Raw genomic sequence first — 21,606 nt, 5'->3', positions numbered from 1 at the left:
GGCCTTATATAATTCTTGCATAATTGTGTTTGGAATTTTTCTAAAAAACAAATTTTTCATCCTAAAAAGGCAACCTGTTACCAGTTTTACTCTGTGTTTTAGAATCTACAAAAAAAGAACCTAAATGAGAGAAAACAGTTAACCATATCCTTTGGGTTACATATGTATCTGGAAGGATTAAGTTAAGTTAGATACTTTGTTCTTTCATTGAGTACTTTTTGAATTGCTTCGTGACATTTGGTTACGTGTCCTCATTTTCAGGTATGGCGTTCTTTCAAAGCAGAATATATGGTACTAATCTCCAGCTCTCCTGTAATAAATGCTGGACTGTGGACAGGAGATGGCCAAAAGAGAGTGTCTGGGCAAACCTTAATCTTTAATAAGGTGCAGAACTAGTCTATAACTGTCAAGGAATGACAGAAGAGCAGTGCTTTCAGCTTACCTGCTCAGAATAGAAAATGGGGTCCTCTGACAGAGGAAAGGCTACTTTATTCTTTATTGAGTTTGGGGCTATTGTGCTTGTGTTATTTAGTTATTTGACATTTATGAGTTGTTGGGGCAAAAGGAAATCCAGTTATTAATGTGAAAACAAAATTTAAAATTTTTTTATGCTGAACTTGCATTGAAACCTCTGATTCTTACACTTGGAAACAAAGCATACCTGATGCTAAGTGGATGCTGTTTGTAATTTAGAAATATAAGGCATTTTTGTATTAAACCCAAAAGCAGCTATTGGAGATAAAAACAAGCAGACATTTAATCTTTTCCAGCTTCAACTGGATGAAAAAACAATGGAAAAGTTGGGTGTTTTAATTCTTTGAACTACTACTTGCCTTCTAGAGTTATTGATAATAGCTTTTTCTGTACAGTCAGAAGTGTTTTCCCAAGCTTCAGCTGGAAATGTGACACTTTTCTGTAACTGTATTGCCAGCTGTAGTTGTGTGCCACCAGCCCTCCGTCTGGGAGTATGCAAAGGGCTCGTGAGTAGTGCTTTTATCTGACTTGTGACAGATTCAGCTTCTGCTGCCTGTTATGCGATTTGGATGCCTTCCGTGGTTCAAAGTTTCTTGGTCCGTGAACCAGTGCATGCTGCCATCTTTTTTGCAACAGTTTTTTTAACAAACTAGATATTTTCAAAACTTACAGTCTCGGGAAAATATTTTTCTCCACTGTTTTACAGTGCAATCATCAAGGGGATTATATACAAATATGTGGCATTTGATTTACAGGAATATCAGAGACTTCGTAAGATGTGTATTTTTTAAATGATGTAGGTTTGGTTTTATATAGAGTAGTGAAATTAGGATTATTTAGAATTTTCTTGTCTGAAGGTTCAGAAATTTTGAATTTGCAAAAATCAATATAGACTTGCATATTAGTAAGTTTAGACAAAATATCTGTTTAGAGACATGAGAATATACATTCCCCAACTACATACCAAATGTGGGTCAGGTATGCTAGCAGATAATATACTGCCAAATTACAATTTAAGACCTTTCCAAAATCTTACAAAACAAAAACATTTCCTTATTTGTTCATTTGAGTTCTTAGGCATGTATGCAAGACAGTTGCATAGGAGTTAAAAGTTCTTTAACCTTAAAATAGTATTGTTTTAAAGATTGTCAATTTGTCTTTCTAAAGATATAATTTAGATAAAATCAAAACTGCCGGTGGTGGTGATTTGTGGCGTTTGGGTGGTGGGACCTTTTATTCCAGGTTTTAACAGCACTTTTAAACCTCTAAAAAGACCTGCTAAAATATAAGGTTTACCCATTGTAGGGGTGAACCAACAGAAAATCACTGTTTTCCTCTAGACTGATTATTTGTATGTTGATTTTTCAGCCAAATATAAATTTTGTCTGATTTTTCTTAAATTCTCTCTCTATATAGTCAGATATGCATATGCACAATCATAAGCCTGCTGAGCAAAATACTGACCAAAATAAAGCTTGCCCAAAACTGCACAGTTTTACTTCTGCAGAACACTCTACTCCTTCATAATATTTCCTTTAAAGTAGTCACACACAGAATGTGTAGCTATCTAGGATTTTTTTTAAAGCAGTTTCTAGTAGGAAACTAGTTGCTAGTTTCTAGTCTTTTGCATTCATGCTCAGATTTGCAGATTGTCAGCCTACATAACTTCTAGGAACCTACATAACATTCCAGGAAAATCCATATAGAAAAGGACAGCATCTCACAAGTGACAGATATCCAGAGCATGTACATCTGTTGTCTGGCTCTGGTATTGCAAAATGATACACACGTAGGACACGTTTTAGTGCTTTTAAATTCACAATTGTTCTTGTTCTGCAGGAATGACTGGCAAGACTATGTGAAATTAAAGCAATTTACAATAATTTTACTAAGAAGTGTACTGTTAAGAAGAGATGTTTCTATGTCCTAGGCAAAAATTCACTGGTACCATTGACTCAAAGGTGACATTGATGCTCAGTTGTGCTTTACTGGGAAATACTGCACTACAAGACAAGTGAGGAACATACAGCTTCTTCACTTCTGAATCATCTTAAGCTTTAGCTTTTCTACTTTTCTAGTCTTAAATCGCCAATGATGGTTTCAAGTTTTGAAAGAAAACGCAGATACTGAACAAATCTTTCCAAGCAAGAAGTTTTTTAGAAAACTTCCAGATGACTGCAAACTTGTTTTTTGTATGTTTGCTACATCCATGTTGCTGTTTTTTGTCTTGAAACTTGAAACATTTATTTTCTGTGAGAAAAGTACCTTGCAGATGTGGTAAGGTTATTCTCTACAGAGTGATTTTGGACACACTGTTGTGTGTGTAGTTGTCAGTGGACATTTCATCTAATCTCATCATCATATTATTCAGTTAGGGTCACAGCAATTTAAGTATGGCACTGTGCCATTCCAGACAGATGGGCATGGGCAGACAGCCAAGAATACATGTTAAGGGCAGAAGACTTTTCAGCAGCCTTGTTTGAAAGTGTGAGCATCTCAGCCCACGTGTAGCGTGACTGTACAGACCTGATCCATTTTTTTCTTGCTTGTGAAGCACTATAAAGGCAGTGTTTTGTCTCAGAAGAGTCTAGGATGGCCCTCAGATAAAACTCTGCAAAGATCCCTTAGCTTTTCTCATAAGACACTGGTAGTCCCAAAGAAGTCTCCACAGCTCAGCAAAATAGTAGGCCAGTTGTCTTCTTTTTATTTGCTTCAGTTGACTTCATTCAGTTTACACAAGAAGGTTATTTAAACCAGAATAAATAAAATTCATTTTAAAAGTTTTCCTCAAGGTTGTTAAAAACTAAATATAGCACATTAACTATTGGATTTTTTTTTAACGTGGAAATTATAATTATGTTATTTCTTATTATTTCATAGAGGATAGAAATTCTCTATATTGGCCACTTGTCCTGAATGAGCATTAACATTTCTTAACCCAGCCTCAATTAAAGTTTATTTTCCTTACTCTTGTTTAACAATTACAGCAAGTTGCTTTGAGCAAAACATTTCAATACTGTGCAGCATGGCATAATTTAATAGCATATAAGGGATGTGTGTTTGTGGTCTGAACAAATTACCAGTCAGCTAAGTTTAGTTGAGCATCCAGGCTTGGTTTGCATTTTAAATATGTCACTATTAGTCACATACATAGAAGTTTGGTAACAACTGCTTTAATCATTTAGTCATTCTGAAGATTATTGCTTTATTTGAAAATCAGTCATTTGTATCGTGCTGCATTTGTAAGTAAGAACAGTTTAAAGTAATATCCGAAGGTGGGACTGACTACGTTGTGAGATTTGCCTGTGGCTAAAACTGTGCAAGTAGTCTAACAATTGCAGATCTAGCTTTTAGATGTTTATATGCTGACTATAAAGTCTTAGAAAAAAACAAAAAAAAACCCAAAATAACAGATTTGTTTAAAATCTTACTGTATTAGCTGTGAGTTTTCTTTCTGTAGAGGCACAGACGTAACAGTGCAGGTTTTTTTCCCCTGGTCTCATGCTCACGTATGGGAGTTTGATTCATCCTCAGTCATATTGACTTGAAAACTGTGGGTAAACAAGAGAGTAGAGTCATGCGATTGATGACTGTGCAGTGGAAAGCATGCACTGTGCCTGAAGAAAAGCTTTAAAGTAATTGTATCACTTCTTATATATACAAGTTGCATTACCCAGAGAATTGCACATTTTCTTGAGTCCATTCCTCTATCATTTGCTATCTCTTATCGGGTTTCTTATCTTTTAATATAGCATAAGTTAAGAGGAGAAAAGAAAATCATATTTAAATCTTCTGGTTATTTAGTTAAGATTTTTGATGATACTGTGGCATATCTTACATTGCAGTGAATTTCATTGTACAATTCAATTCACAGAAAAATGGATTCTTTGAGCAATTCTGTTTTAACAGTTATTAAAGGAGCTGAATCGGTTCCTTTCATAATCTTAAAAGAAAGGGTGTGAATACAGAATAAATTCCAGATAAGACATGTGATTTAAGCGTAGCTGAACTTTTTCCATAAAATGCATAGGCTAGAAGTCCAGAAGGGGCTACTGTAATCATCAAGTTTGGCCTTCAACCTGTAATACCACTATGGAGTCCATCTGTTTTGTTCTAGCAGCCACACTGTATTATATATTAATGGGTTTTATCAGTTGAGTGCTGGAAATGAGGTAATGAACAAATGCTTGATACATGTTTCTTGGTGTCTGCGTTGTGTGCAGATTTATGGACAAAGGATGTACACTTAATTGAAGTTTGGTGTGATTGTATTGCTACATTTGGTACAATAAAATAGATATAAATAAATGTGTATAACTGGAAAAAATACAAGAATGTATTTTCATAATGTGACTTATGTTACAGCTTGACTAATTTAAAGAAATTAATGTTTTGTTAGTGTTGTATCAACATCCACTTTCATATGTGTTCATATAATTAGACATCTTGTGGTCTAGTGTGTACCAATTAGGGTTCTTCAAGCCAGAAAGTACATCATCACCACTAACGGAGGTGTCCTAATGGAGGTGTAACGGAGTGTAACACCAAAACTGCTGTTACACTGTATTGAATAGAGTCCATGCAGGAACATCATACAGTTACATCCGTTTAGGCAGTATTTTGCTTGTGATTTACTACCAGGATTTGTGGATGTAACTGCACTCATCCTTCCTCCACCAAACTAAAAACAAAAGCAAAACTGAAACAAATCGTAGTTTACTTGGGTACGGTTAAGTGGTCTGTGTTTGCATGAGCAGGTTCCCCCCAGTTGAGTTTTGCCATCGTTACGTTACCTTTTTATTATAAGATCATATTACATGGGATAATACTAGATTTGTTACTAAATCAAAAAGCTAATCATAGTGCAGAAACTTGCCAGGTTTCCATAATTCACTGATGTACTCAACTAATTACCTCAAGGTGATCCCATCTTCTTTGTGACTGAGTCCTAAATTTTTGGTTTGATTTCCTGAGGGTTAAAAGTTTTTCTTCCCACATGGAAAAAATGTTTGTGTTGACAAGCTACCAAAGATAGGTTATGTAGGTGATCTGTTTTAAGAAGCAGAATGTATTATTCCTGGGAGAGAGAAACATACTCCTTCTCCAAAAAGTAGGTGCAAGTGCTGGGAGTGCAGGTAGAGCTTGCTAAGCTTGTAAGAATTTTTCCCAATTTTTTTTTTTTTCCTTACATTAAAAAAAAAAAAATGTTGAAGGGCATTTTGTAACTGTCAGATGAATATTTTTTACAGTTGAGCCTCTGGATTTTTTGCAAAGATTCTGTCTTTGTAACTACCTTGTTCCATCCTCCTCTTAACTCTTGCTATGGGAGGAATTTTATGCCTTCCCTTCCGGCGTAACACAGAAGTTCAGTTGGTTCTGGCATCGTAAAATATACAGACCCAGTGGAGTCTTGGGGACAGAGATGCGAGAATCTGAGTATTGGAGCTTTAAATGACTGGTGAAATTCCACCCCTTAGGTGATGGTCAGTACTCAGAGACAGGAATGGAGCAGTGTTAGTAACTGTAGTGCTAGTGCTGTATTTGCTTTGTAATGACTCCTAGCTGGGCTTATTTTTCACACTTTTAATAGACAGAAAGTGAACCTCTCCATAGGTCACTTTTTCGGCCACCTCTATGTCATTATGTTCTGAGGGTTGGATACTGTTAAACTACATCCTTATCCCTGTGCAGCTCCATGAGGAAAAGGATGCTTTTTTTTTTTTCTTCGCCTTTTTTTCTTTCCCTCTTACAGATAACAAGTAAAGCTTTGTTGAGTTAGTGCTCCTAGCAGCACCTGGGGATTAGCGTTATCTCTAGAATTGTAATGTGTGGGCCAATATTGTATCATGTCCTCTCTAACGGATAACTGTAAAGGGAATTCCATCATCCTCTGTACTTTCTAGTGATTTCAGCATTTCTACTATGAATATCCAAAGCCCACTGTCCTTTGGAGGAGGAACGAGATGAAGTGAATTAGTGCCTGTAAGGAAGTATGTATACAAAACCATAAACATAAGATTAGTCTTTAGTTTAGTCTGCAGTTTCATGCAGACCATATAGTAAACAATCAATTATAATACTCAGAAATGAGGCAAAAAGCTTTTTCTATGCTCATTGCTCACGTTTAAGAATCTTTCAGCTTCATAGCCAGTTCTCAGAATAACTTACTACTTACTTAATATATTTGACCTGATGACCGAATGTGGCAATTTTATGAATTATGTATCAGTCTCTTGAGTACCAAACTGTGTGCTTTGGTTTTATTAAATCATCTCTGATTTGATTATCTTTATTATATCATGCAGCAAGTTAATTTCTTTTGAATTTATTGTTTGGACTTTACAATTAAAAGATGCAAATTAAATTGTATAGTTCCCCTCCTGTCTTCATTATGATATCGATGAGTAATGTACTGATTTTTAGAATTACAAATACTATTATAATGTAGCTTCCTTATGATATAACAGTAGAAGATCAACTCCACATTATCAGTTTCTGGACCCTGGATTATCCGTTCAGAAGAAGCATATTTCCAGACTCACTAACATCAGCAGCAGTAGTGCATGAGGTTTTTTTTATGTATTTCAACTCGCCAATTAGTATTAGAGTGATGCTTTTCTAAGATGCATAAATCACACCACTGCCCACTTTCCTAATAGCAGTATGACAACTCACTTAATGTAATAACATCATGATATTTTTAAAAAGCTAAAGTCTGACACTTGTGCTATTCTGAAGTATGGAGTTTAGTTTTCAAAATCATCTGGGAGGTGAATGTCTGAGGTTAGTGAGATACAAGTAGGAAACATTGACAAGTACATGGAGAGTGAAGACTTTGTATGACTTCTTTGTTTCTTGTGCCTCTCAGAGCTCAGTTTTCTCTCTTATTGTTCAGTCCAAAGCATCACCATGAATACTCCAACTGAACCCAAGTACAACTTGTATTTCTTACATTCTTATAATTATTACGAATTTATAGCTAAAGTGCTATGTGTAAGGCTGTCTGGCTGGAAGACAGAAAAAGTGGGAGAGCTCATCTTTTTGTGATTGACTTGCTGTATTTCAGTTTAGGAACAGTTTTAAGCTAATTGTCCAAACTCTACAATCCAGAATGCTAAATAGCTCCCACATACACAACAATACTGTTCCAAAAAAAGCAAAATTAAATGATAGATGGCATGTGTTGTTATACTAATGCCTGAGGCTTTTTAGTAAGCTACAACAGAGGGTTTCCCCTTTCTGAGTGCTTATTTAAAGTAAAATTAATTTGGGTCCATTCATACCTTCTTTATTGTTTTAACTGAAAAATGTATCTCATTGCTTTGCAAGGCTTTCACTTTTCTGCATTCCTCCTGCTCCCATCTTGGTGTTACCACAATTTCTTTTTTTTTTTTGTGTGTGTGTGTGTTCAATTGTTAGAGGGGGTTAATTTCTTGGGCCTTTAGATTCTAGTTTAAATACATACATATTGCTTGATTGGAATAATATCCCCTTTCTTAACAGAGAAAATTCAAATTTACCATGTTCTTGAAAAAATTGGATAAAACATTTTCTTTCTATTCCTTTTTATATATGTTCCATACAGCTGTGTTCAGAAACGTACCATTACCATTAAGTAGTTTTCTGGCTGTGAAGTGACACTTACTCTATAAAAGGACGCTTAAGTGTTATTTTTCTTATTTTACATGAATATAATTAGATCCTGACCTTACAATGGATAATGTTTATGATTCAACAGTAAATATTATTGAGGAAGGCATTTTTTTTCTTAATTTTGAGTCAGTCTGGTGAAAGCCTTGATTTAGGACAACAGTACAGGATTTTCTGAGTAATGAAGTATTTGCTGAATAGAGAGACAAAATTTGTTACAAACTCCTAAATTAGGCAGGGATAAACGATGAATGGACTTTGGCAATTTGAGTAGTTGTAATTTCATTTGAATCTATGGAGTTGCCCCAGTGTAAATTAAATCTGTGTATTCAAGATTAGATTCTTCAGTACTTAAAAGTTTTCCTATCTTCTTCTTATTTACCATAGATGTACTCTTGGATGAAGAAGATAAGTTTTATGCTCCATGTATTATTTTCTATTATACAGGCTAAAATATTACAATTTCTTCTTCAAAGAAAACAATATATTTGAATGAGAACTAATTACCTCTTTTTTTATTCCAAGTGACAAAAGCTAATATATCACACTTAGCCACTATGAGAACTCCATTTCAGTAAACTAATTAAACTAATCCTATCTCTACTCATTATTCTCAGTTCTGCTAAATATTTTAACGGCATAGATTTATTTCATTACATAAATTATATCATACTTAAAGAAAACAGTTTGCATAATGACATATTTGCATTCCCAAGAGTTTATTTTGCGTTTTTGAATTCAGACTTCAAGTTTCAGTTGAAATAATATTATTTGCCTTATTTAGGCTGGTAATTCTTCTTAATTGTTACTAATTATGTAGAATGATGTATAGCTTTAATTAAATGTAAGTGCTCGGCATTCTTGTTAACATATATTAAACAGTGACACTTCTTCTGTATACAGATAATATAATGTTAGAAAGTTGTGATATTTCCTACAGTTTACAATCTGTAATTTCATAACACAGTGGCTGATTTATTTACCAATCATAGGGGAAAAAAAGTTGCTTTTTGATTGTTAGCGATTATAAAATTAAAAAATCATGTGCTTACTGGACATTTCTTAAGCTACGTGATTAAAATGAAAATGTGTACATCACTTTTTCTACTTAAATTATAAAACCAGAATACGTTGAATGCTAAGCATTTCACAGCAGTGTTGCTGAGAAGCTGTAAAGGAATAATGCATGAGTACCACTTCAGACTAAATTGCTTTCTACTTATAGACATGTAATGCAATTAAATCCAGAAGCTGTAAGCCTCCCAAATCTCCTAAATTTAGTTTTGGTATTTGTAGTTAGGATACCTGCTGCAGAGCTTTCCAAAATGATAAAACAAAGACAATACAGATAATGAATAATTAATCAGTCTGAATGTACAGTATGTGATTCATGAGAGCTGTATAGAGGATTCATAATTTTATTGATTTTGATAGACCACTTATATCACAGAAGTAATGGTGTTCTAATTTTAAAGCCAGTTTTCATACTATTATCTGGACTTTCATTTCTGTCATTGTTACCAGCTTATCAGAGTGCTGACACTAGGTGAATCATGAGTTTTTAAGGAAATTCACTCAGAAAGGGAATTAACTGTGGTTGGTTCTAGCTGAGGATTTTGCATGATTTCTTAAAGAATGAAAGACAGACAGACAACTGACAGACAATTTGTAAATTGTTTTATCCTAAGTGCTGTGGGTTACAGTCCCTCAGCTCAACACACATCATGAAAGCTCTCTCACTATTATGCTTGCCAACTCCAGTCTGCCAGCTTGAATGAATAGAACTGTAATTCATCTTCCAGGTATCAAGTAAGCATCAATACACACTTTGCAATGACACTTTACTCTGCTTTGCACAGTAGTTCCTTCGTGCATGCAACAACAAGCATTACTTTCATAGTTTGCTTTTCGATAATCAAAACCTTTCATTCACGTACTAAGTGTACATATATATGCTGTTGTTTTGGTCAGTTTTCAAGTATTTGTCCATAATTCATTACAAAAGACCATGATAATTATATTTCTGTAATCTGTGCTGTTCCTTTTCTGACATATAAAAAAGAAAAAAGGAAATCAGTGTGTAGATTTTTTTAAAATTGAGTTTCCTTTTATTCATCTAATTTGCAAAGATGTTATCTACAAACAAGTTTCTGATGTGATTAATAGAGGTTAGCATAATGATGCAATCTGGTCATGTTTATATTTAAAATGTTAAATATATTGCAAACGTATTCTTGAATACCGGAAATTATTAGGAAGGAAAAGGGTAATGGAGGACATGACACAACTGCTTTTATCCGTCTCTAATACATCTGTCTCCTTAACGTTTTGAAGAATGTCAAGCAAAACTTTGAAGAACAAAGGTAACTGCTTTGAATAATAGTTCTTAATAACTTGATTCAAAATGCCATATGAACCATGAGCTCTTAGAAACTAGGGTAAAATGACTAACTTTTCTTGTGAAGAATATCTAGATTTCAATAGTATTATAAATAGTCCAAAAACAATAAGCAAATATTGTGTGCAATATTGTTACTTAGGTTCTTAACGTAACAGCGCACTGAAGTGACAAAGGTGTTTAGTAAGGGAAAAGTTGTAGGTTATAGAGCTTTTCACCTTCATCATGCTTCTTCAGATTTGAGCCCCATCGATACTGATTGAAAATTGGTAGTGCTGATACACACTCAGTGACCTGTATATAGTAAGCCTTCTCTTCACACAAAAACCCTGGCGACTGGCCTCTAAAAAGCTGTCATAGCATCTAGCAATCTTCCAGTGTGGCAGGACATTCAAAAGATTGAACGGGTCTGGAAACCAAACTATGGACCTTTGTGTGGTTATTCTGGTCTGGTCAGACTTAGCAGCTTACTAATGTGTATGAAGAAGCCTATGTTGTACGTGTTTGGAAAGCTGTACACGTTTGGAAAATCCCTGTGATAACTTCTTGAAATTGTCCCCTGGTTTTCAGTGCTTACCAGGTGTTCTGGATGTAACTATGAGTTTATGTCTTGTTCATGCAAACTGCTGAGCAATGCTGTGAGAAGTAGAGTTGAGGCTATTTCTGTTGAAATCAGAGCAGAATGGAAGGTACACGGAACTGGCTAAAAATGAGACTGTAGAGGTTGAAGTGAAAATGCATAAGTAGACTTGTAGCTGGTAAGTGCTCAGAAGATCAGTGAAAAATGTATGTTTTAATAGAGGTCTGGAATCTCAGTTTTGGTGGATTTAGAGTACTCTGTTTTGCTAAAGTGGCTAGCAAGTAAGATAAAAAAAAACCCCAACCCACTAATAAACCCCCCAAAACTATCAATAACGTATAAGGGGTTGGGAGAACGTCAGCCTTGTCATCATGAAGTAACCTGTTTTATCAACACAATATGTAAGCAAAGAGAAAGAGACTTACTACTGTGAAATATTTGGTATTTGTCTCCTGAGTACTTTTTTTTACTGTTCATGTATTTTTTCTCAGTGTCTTTTGCATTATGGAACCATTGCTCAGCGTTAGTTATCAGTATCAGTAAAATAAATTCCAAACTTCAGTTGCTAGATATGATAAAACCTAATAAAATTAGTTGTACTCTTCAAAGTATGCTGTGCCTGAGTGAAATATGAAGTGTGTGTGTAGCTTCAGTATGCTTGCCTGGCTTTTGGCAGTCAGCTGTGTATTTTACTTGACAGATGTATGTAATTGTGTATATTTTTCATAGATCTGTGTATTTGATAAGTCGTCTATAAGATTATGTAGTAACCTTAGATGACAAGTTTATCTGATAATATTTTAAATTTCAAATTCCAGTGTTAAAATTTATTGAAGTACCTTGTGCATATGTATGCATTTATGCCTATTTATACAGAACTTATCTGTATAATTTTTACATTAAGAAATACCTGTGTCTTTATGTAGTGTAAAGTTTACATAATTTATGGTTATAGAATTTTTTACACTAAGCTTGTTCAACGATACTCTTTTTTTATTTCTATTTGCATTAATTATTGAGTGCCAACCTGTAAAACATGCCTGTAAACAAAGAGTTATTTTGGAACTAAAGGAAAGTAAGATTTTTACTTATGCTTTTCTTTCAGGCACATCTTATTTATTTAACAAAGAGTCTTTTCTTATCCTTTTTTACAGTTTACAGTAACTTGTGTACTTAGAGTGGTCACATTAATTGGCATGTAAGGAACACCAGTTAAGCAGACTCATACATATCCTTCCTGAATAATGCAGTAAGCTAAATGTGTTTCAAAATGAATGTGGTTTCATACTGGTAAATGAGATGTATTTGTGGATCATGTTGCTCATATATTAGCTATGCTTAATGATAAATTCATGATAAATACCTCATTGGTCAAAAGATCTGTGAGTAATGTAAGTATTTTACGGAACTGCCAGAACCTTAAAACTGTTAAGGTGATGAAAATCACTTTGAATTTTTTTGAAAGAGTTGGTAGACCACAAACTTCATGTCTATTTGGTCTTCAGCTCTAGTAGTATAGTGTTTTGACACGGGACAACATTTTATACAGTCTGAAGACCACATCTTTCACTTTTGTAAGTCATTACAGCTCAACTGAAGTTAGTCCTCTTGAGGACCTGACCTCGAGTGCTAAATATACCAATTCTATCTTTTGCTAGGCAAAGAAGATGATGACAGTATATTCCCATGCACTCACAGCAGCAGTTTCATATATTTGATGAGCTCACATTCACAAGACATCACCATATCCTGTAGTACACAGCCAGGTGGACCAGACATAACATAGTCCATAGTGAGTAAATAGTCATACCTTATATTAAGCTATATATACATTACTTTCTAGAACTGTGATGACTGGCTGTTGGTGTTGGGGTGGGGGTATAGTGTTAGGAAGTCTTCCTGATTGATTAATCCAATAAAGTGCTTTCTCTTTTTGTCATGTTCCTCTCCTATCCTACTGTATGTTCTGACAATTTCATCCTAAAGTGGCCACCTGACAAAGACACCATTACTATAATGTGCATTGTAGTCTGTTGTAAAATGGCAACAAGTCTAAAGAAAATCCAGTGTATTAATTAAAAAATAATTTGCCTATAATTACTGCTGGTCATGATAATAGAGAGGTATTTAGAAAGAAAATTAGCCAAAGTGAGCAAATAGCTCTCCAGACATAACATATGGGTGTGAACAAATGCTTAAAAGAATATTCTCAAACTGTTTAAGCAGTCTTTACACACTACAGTCACAGAACCTGTTATTAAAATGACTGATATTTATTGTTGTGTTTATTTCTTGTTACTAGCATAACACTTAGAATTCTAAAATTAAACTATAATACTTAAAGTATTTGAAACAAAGGCTGATCATACTGAAAAAACTAACCTGTAACAAATTTGTATGTTTAAAAGCTGCTGGTTTTGCATGAACAGGCCATGTAGCCTAATTTCAAATCTAGACTATTGGCCTGCTGTTTTTGTGCTTGATCCCACATTACCTGTATTCAAGGAGTTTGCAGCTAAGGTGTTATTGTTAAATACTATAATAGCTCCAAAATACCAAAGCTACTATTATGAAATATATATCCCAAACTTAAACAGACAACTAGTTCAAAGTCTAACGGTATATACAAGACTTATAAGTACATCTGATGACTTGAGTTAACCAGATGGTGCCACTGGATCATGACAGCTGGACACAAAGTGGGATAGGTGCAGATAATAGCTAGTAAGATGAGAGGTATGGAGAACTGATCGTATTAGAAAAGTGGTAGGCATGTTTAGTGAAGCTGAGAAGAGGGCTGAGAAGAGAATATCATTACTCTTTATGAGTACTTCGGAGTAAATGACAGGAGTATATATGGATAGCATTTTCAGCTAAAAGGCACAAAGATAAATAGATTGGTATATGCTCTCCGTAATAATTTACAGAGAGATCTAAAAGAGCCTTTTAAATAGTCACATCAGGGAGTTTCTGAAACAGGATTCCAGTTTGAGCATGGGCTGGGCCAGGTCAAACAGTTACCAAGTTTTTAAGACAGAATTTCTTCAGTTTCTTAACAAAAATTACATCATGTGGCCTCCTAGCAGGTGACTGGACTCACTGACTCAGGAGTTATACTCCAGTTCTCCTTTCTTTCCAAGAAAAGTCAAAGTCACAGATGCTCTGGCATTTTCAACTGCCAAAATCCCTGCAGTTGATAGGATTAACCTGCTAAATTTGTCCATGAATAATAGGAAATCTGTGTCTTCTCATCCACATTCAGTAATTCACACATGTTACTACTATATTTGGTGCTAGTGCTACTTTTCCTAAACCTTGTCTTCCATACATGGAAACCACGGAAAACTCTTACTTTGAAATTTATGATGTTTGGACAATCAGTCGCTCCCATGGAGAGTCTCTTTGGCTTTATAGAGTCTTCAGGGGCACACCAGCCTATTCTGTGATGCTGATTTTAAGTTCCGGGGTTCTATATAAATTTAAATAACCCTTCTTATTATGTGATAAAGGAATTATGGTTTGTATCAGTACAAAAGAAAATGAAGTGTAGACTGTATCAGGTTACCTTATTTCAGGGAAAGGTTAATTGGAAATGCAGCTCACATAATGTGTGATGAGGTGGAAAAAAATAACAGAAGTGACCACAGTCAATGCATGCAGCCCACATGCTTACACTTTTTCCATTTTCTTAAGCATTTATGAACAATTGAACTGACACAGTATGCAGCAAATGGATAGTTTCCACATCTTTCTGTACATGCTGTCAAATTCATATATTTTTTAAATTACTAATAGTGCAGAGAAAGAAAAAAATAATGTGTTTTGAAACTATGCTAAATCTGTAGTGTAGTAACTACACTGTGGCTGAAGACATAGTTCTGATGCTTGCAGAATCAACTACTTATTTCAATTTTTAACTTCTAAAATCTTACTTGTAATTTACTTTTCAAGATCACATATTTTGTGCAAAATTTAATTTCAGACTTAAAACCTTAGTGAAGGGATGCCTCAATACTTCTTTTGTCAGTGGAGTTAAATCTTGTACAGCTGTGTGTTTACACTTTTAATGTATGCATCATTAAATTAATACTATTTTCAGAGATTAATGACAGCACAGTACCTGCACTAAAAATTAAACAAGTCCAGGCCAAATGGAACTCTTATGGTTCTGTGTATGTAGACGTTGTCATTACTGCCATGAGGAATAAATTAGGGTAAGATCCAACTTTGTGTGATCTTCAGGATTCTGTGGGACCACATCTGATAATATTCCTTCACAGAAACCTTTTCATGGTTTTAAATAAGGTGCTACTTAGTAAGAGCTCCAGGACTTGGCCTTGCCTAAATACTCATATCCTTGTGAGTATTATTTTCAGGGCACCTGAAGTTATCTTATATACCAGATCCTCTCCCAGTTTCACATAGCTCTCTATGTAACCGTTGTTCTGCTGCATTAGCTTACACCTTATATATGCTCTTTATAGTTTTATTGAAAATCATCACTAAACCAAAAAGAAAATTGTCCTTTACTTTTCAGGCTAGGTGGAAGTATTTTTATTCCACCTATTTTATCAGATTGAAACCTTTCATGGCACTCTTAAATAATCATTATATTTTCCCACCTTGCCTTTTTGCACATTTGTTCATGTTAATCAATCAGCTAAATAAGCATTTTAAACTGTCATCCAAGTTACTTAATGTACTGCCAACGTAAAACAATGAATATGAAAGTATACTATCCAATTTTCATTATTGTACCTAAACATATGCTTATTATAGAAGTGAAGTAAGGAGCCATTTGCATGTGTGCATGGGTTGATATATATATGTAGGCATCCAAACAACAGGTTGACATATAGGTAGGAGAATATGCAGGAGTTAATATTTGCTTTTTTTCTGGCCTTTTTAAATTAAGAGAATATGCTGGTATTTTGAGTGATTCTGCAGTATCAGCTCATTTCAACCACTTTAAAGACTTAATTAATTTAAAAAGCAAAATTAAATTTAAAAAGCCAACAAATTTCTATGGGTGATATTACAAACTGTGGAACAGTGAAAGGACCAGTAGTAAGAAAAGATTATAAAAAGAAAAAAGTGTAGTAGAATTAGTAACAAGCAGTTTGGTCTGTGCTGGTGGTTATCTTAGCTGGATGTTCCATGCTGGTAGAATATAACATCTCGGACAAGAAATAATGTCTTCAATGTTTTGTTCATTTAACAACTTCCTGCAGCTGATTAGTCCAACTGCATTCTGGAGGAAACACTCTGCCTATTGCATTCTTTTAGTTTCATCTTTTGAAGTGTTGGTTGTAGATGTTCCTTTTGCAGAATATATTTGAATCCCAGAGGCAGTTATGGTCTAGTTATAAGTGAAATAATCCACATTTCTGGATTTTACCAGCATTTAACTGAATACTGTTGGGTTCCCAGATAAATATGTGTAAAATGATTGTTATTTCATCTCTGATCACAAACTTTTGATTAATCTTGACTTTCCCTTGGGCAGTCATACAGAATTTGCCATGTGGTGCATCAGCCAAGTAAGCATTTAAGATTTTAATTGTTAAACTGAGTTAAAGTATACATTCATGTTTTAGGAAATCAGCATGTAATATTATCCTCTGCAATATCACTTTTTTTTTTTGAGAAATACATTTGTCAGTAAAAAAGGCTGCTTAGCCCTTTCAGTGTTTTAATATAACCAACATAAGATACATGGAAGTAGACTAAAGTAACCTCTCACAGCAGAGGAACAAACTCACCTTTTAGCCATATAAAGTTGGATCAGATTCCTAGACTAACAGAGGAGTACAAAAAACGCTAAGGTGGTCTAGCATCTCTTGACAGCTGGGAAGTAGCATAAAACTGCAGGTAAAGTGGTCAGTGAAATGCATGTTGTAGAAAGATCGAGTTTGGTATGACACAACAGATGACCACTGTTGGACACCTTTGTAGTATATTAGTATAATATATATATTAGTATAACAGTAATGTATATTATAATTAATTTTTAAACTGATTTAAGACGGTTGTGATTGAAAAGTAAGGATGTGAGATAGGATTAAAAAAGAATCTCAGAAAGAAATGCACAATTGATTTCATATACATTGGAACCCTGTTAAGATGTAACATAGTGAAAGTTCTGAATGAAGGATTATATAGCAGGATTGCAAAATGACAGTGCCTCTTTCTCATACCTAGCTAATTTAGCATTATTGCATAAGAAGAAATCAGATGTGTATTTTCCAAGCACTCCATTGTCTATCAAGCTGAAGTAAAGATTTGCTATCAAACAGATAAATTATAATTTCCATTTCTAAAAAAAAAAAAAAAAAAGAAAAAAAGTAGAACTTTGCAATCCATGGTGCTGTCCATTTAACTTCTGACAAGCCTCTTGCCACTGGACCCTCTAGTTTTTTGAAATGTCTGAGAAGTAGAGACCAAAGCCACAGTGCTGTCTGTAATCATGGAGAATTTGTTTTATTGTGTGGTGCTTAAAATGATTACCACATTTCTAACTCATTCACTTACGGTTACGGAAATTTTGCAGTGTTAACACAAGTTCAACATATATGTGTAATACGTGTCTTAGAATATCAAGCTGAATGAAATAAGTTGTATATATCGCTGATTGCATGGAAAATACATACGTACCAGTTGAAATTAACATCAGATTGTCATGTAATGCCTTTCCAGTTAATTCTGAAGGATTATTTAATTTTGGTTTATTTCTCAGTATTACTATTTTAATCTAATGCACCTTTCACCTCCAACCACAGCTTTTTTTTACCAGTGCCACCTGAAATCCATAATTTAATTTTTTTCTGATACAACTGATACTCAGTTTAAAAAATATTAGCTATAAATTCCTATGCTCTCATGAATTGTGGTGCCCAACTGAAGAACTAAATATTAGAGAACTCAAGAATGGGACTGTAGGTATAATTACTTCTGTAATTCTTTTAAACTTGGTGCAAAATAAATTATTACTTACAAAGAATATTAGCGCAGAGAAAATGTACAGAGAAAATATAGTGTGGGCAAATGTTATGCCGCTTTCCCTGAAGTATTCAGGTGACCTTATTCTGTAACAACATGAAAAAATGATGTTGGGATAAGAAGGTCATTCAGACATCAAGTGAAAATCAGTCTTTGTCCTTTGCCATAGAGATTTCCTATCTAGAGTACCAACTACTCTAGATAGGAATTCCACGACTGATTTGATGTGTATATGTAGATAAAATCCTAGTAGATTTTCTTTCCTGGAGATATAAATAATTAGATAGTTACATAGTAAGGTGATAACGCAATTTTTGCAAAACGCGTGCCTTAAAGTATGATTTTGTCAACAAAATCTATTCTGTTATTAATAGGGATTTTCACATATACTTGTTGGAATATTACAAAGAGTTGCAGATACAAAATGAAGCTATTTATTGATCGGAACTGATTTTTTTTTCCCTTGAGTCCGTGCCCTATCTGTAAAGTGAAAGTGCTGACTGCTGCACACCGCTGATTGCAGATTTTTTTGACAGCAAAGACCTGACTCTTCCCTAATCCATGTAGCTGCATTGTACAAATTACAAAGCTTATGTGACAGACCTGCTCTGTATTCCAAGAACTGCAACATACCTGTCATCAGATAGAAGCAAGAATGCAGAAGTCATCACTTCACTTTGGAAGCAGAACAGATGATTGAAATTATTTCTTACTACTAACTAATTCCCCTTTTAGTAGAGATAAGCTGCTTTGTTCAGCTGTAAATGAAACATTAGGGTATTAGCTGTCAAGCCAGAAGTATTGGAGAAGCGAAGATTTTATCAGCAGTAGTAACATTTTGGGCAATAAATTGTTTTGTTGGGCAGAATACTAATCTCCAGAGGTACAAAGAAACAGAGCTCATTAAGGTAAATGCTTAAAGCACGCACAAAAAAAGCAAAGACAAAGGCTTATTACCTTTGTTTTGGGGATAGATAAAACATTTGCACTTTTTCATCTCTGTGTAGCATTGAAGAATTATGTGGTACTGTTATTAAAAAGATGCATTTGTAGACTTGTAGAATGCTTTCTGAATATATCCAAGGGACAAATGCATTTCTGAAATATCAACAGAGATCTGTAGTAAGTGATGGCTTATCGGAAATTGTTTTCTTTCCCTCTGGGTAAAATTAGGTATCTGCACATTGTCCTGTACTTAGCATTCATCAGATTAATAGACTAGCATTATTAAATGAATGTTTGAGATAGAGAAGAATAAATGTCCACGATATACTAAGTATTTTTACCAGTATATATACCTAAATTAAATTCATAAGGGTTTGTAGCATAACACAGTAAGATGATGGGAAGAGAGGAACTGTGTTGCTGTTAGGGACTGCAGCTAAAGAAAAACATATTTGGAATGTGATGAAGGAATTACAGCTCTGTAAACCCAGGATGGACATAAACTTGCTATCAGAAACAATTAAATCGGAAGTAAAATAGGTCGAAGGAATCTGTGTGAGCTAAAAAGCCAGAGTACAGCCTGTAAGTAGCCAGAGGCAGACACTGTTTTCCATCATTACTTGTTTGAAGTAGCATTTTAGAAAACTGTAAAATAGAAGTAACTTTAATACATAATACAAAGAACAAAAACGTGCAGCTGAAAAATTGCACAGAAGATTCTGTTAATAGCTGACACAAATGTCAAAAATTGTCTCTCTGCAACTTCTAGGATTTTGAAACACTAAAAGAGAGGCAGCTTTGCAGTCTATTCTGTAATCTACAAAAGAGTCAAAAGAAGATGCTTTAGAAAGAATCAAGCAAAATTGAATAAAGTCGAAGACAGTTGACCGAAACATGGATTATTTATTAATGGTTTTCAATAGATAGGAAAGCACAGGCATCTTTTGGGGTGAAATCCTACATAGATTTGCTAGTTGTTTAAATACTGCAGTTAGTCACTGGATCATTGTTCAATGATGGACAAATCTTTCCTGATCTGCAGCTTTGTTTTCCTTCTCTGTGAAGCAGATTATAATATTGGTCACCAGTATAATCTGCTTGATTTTATGGGAGTAACTACCATAATAGTCAGTTTTGTTATTGGCTAATACTGAAATTTAATGAAGTTGTCATTTCCTCATTGGGGTAATTGTACTCATCTGAGGGACAAAGTATTAAGGTTTGGTGAGGGAGGATTCGGTGATACTTTATTTTACCATCTTATGTTGTTAGCTATAAAGAATATTAATATTTCATACAAGTGCTTTATATGCACCCCCCAACTGTAAAAGAATATAAACTTGATTTTCAAATTCAGATATAATCTGAAGAATACAGATTTTAAGAATGTAAATCTACGGTATGCTGACGTATTCCTTGCTCATTCCTAGTTTCACTGTAGTGACCTGGAACAGCAGAAACCTTTAGGCTGTTGTTTTACTTCAAATCCTGCATCAAATCAAGTGCAGCCTAGCTTTATTTTGGCACTTACTGAAGAGTTGCTTTCTAATCTGAAAACAGGGCCAGGTCAGAATTGTTGTACAATTGCTGAAGTTGCATAGGAACATGAGAAGTCCAAAGGTAAACTCAGAAGACTGAAGTATCAGGACTTCTGGCTTTTAGTATGAGCTTTACTATGCTTTCCTTATCTTTGAGGAAATCTGTTTTCTTAGATGTCTCAGCAGTTGGATGCTTCATTTTAAGAGATGATGCATGCTTCAGAAAAACCAATCAATCTGCAGCAATTTAAGTAATCTTGGAAAATGTTGATTTCAACCTATCTTTTTATTTTCTTTATTTGTAAAACAGCATTAATAGAGGGAATGTAGTGTTCAAGAGTAGTGTATTATTGCTGGTTTTATTAAAATAAGATTGGAATCTTTTGCATTGCAGACTCATTCCCCAGGGTACTCTCAGTCACAGTTATACATGAGCTAAATTTCATCTCATTAAGAGAAGAAAATTTTCCCAATTTTTCAATTATCGTGATCAGCAAATGAACAAGAGCTTGACTATAATCTTCTAAAACGCATGGACTGGCTTTTAAGTGCTATAGAATTTGTCAAAGCTGAGCTGTGGTATACAAGTCCAAAGTGCTAATGGAACAGCAACTTGAAGATTCATTCATGTTAGGGATCATATCCAGTCATTTATATTGAGCAAGTTGTTGTTTCTTTGTTTTATAACTCATTTTTCTAAGCAGCTTGTTTTCAGAGTTATATACCAGTATTGCAAAGGCCTATCATGAAGGTGAGTTGATAAAGCTATTGTTAAGAAGCCAGTAAATCATGTCACTTGAAATAATTTAGGTAATTCAAGTATTTAGGATTTCAGTTATTATTTTGATGTTTTATATTAACAAAAAGATAATAAATATGTATATATGAATAACTGTATAGTCCCTCTACTGTTAGACGAATCAATCATGTAGGCTGAACAGAAGCCTTGAGCTTCTGAAGCTAGGTGGATGCAGGCAGGATGACAAGGAAGATGTACAGACATCTAGAAAATACTTAAGAAT

General features: G+C 34.4%; 1 protein-coding gene across 27 annotated transcripts in view; it reads left to right on the top strand.

Moving 5' to 3' along the window:
• Window positions 1-21,606, top strand: part of LOC141930165 (RNA binding protein fox-1 homolog 1) — a 920,114-nt gene that overhangs the window by 673,348 nt on the left and 225,160 nt on the right. The window contains exon 2 of one of the 27 annotated variants that reach the window (XM_074840630.1): window positions 12,761-12,894. The exons of the other annotated variants lie outside the window; for them this stretch is intronic. The gene's annotated coding sequence lies outside the window, so the exon portion shown is untranslated. The remainder of the gene's footprint in view (window positions 1-12,760; window positions 12,895-21,606) is intronic. 27 annotated transcript variants of the gene reach the window in all.

Source organism: Strix aluco, chromosome 15 (assembly GCF_031877795.1).
Source record: "Strix aluco isolate bStrAlu1 chromosome 15, bStrAlu1.hap1, whole genome shotgun sequence".
Taxonomy (NCBI): Eukaryota; Metazoa; Chordata; class Aves; order Strigiformes; family Strigidae; genus Strix; species Strix aluco.
The sequence above is the reverse complement of the archived record's forward strand: the minus strand, read 5'-3'. Positions and strand labels throughout refer to the sequence as shown.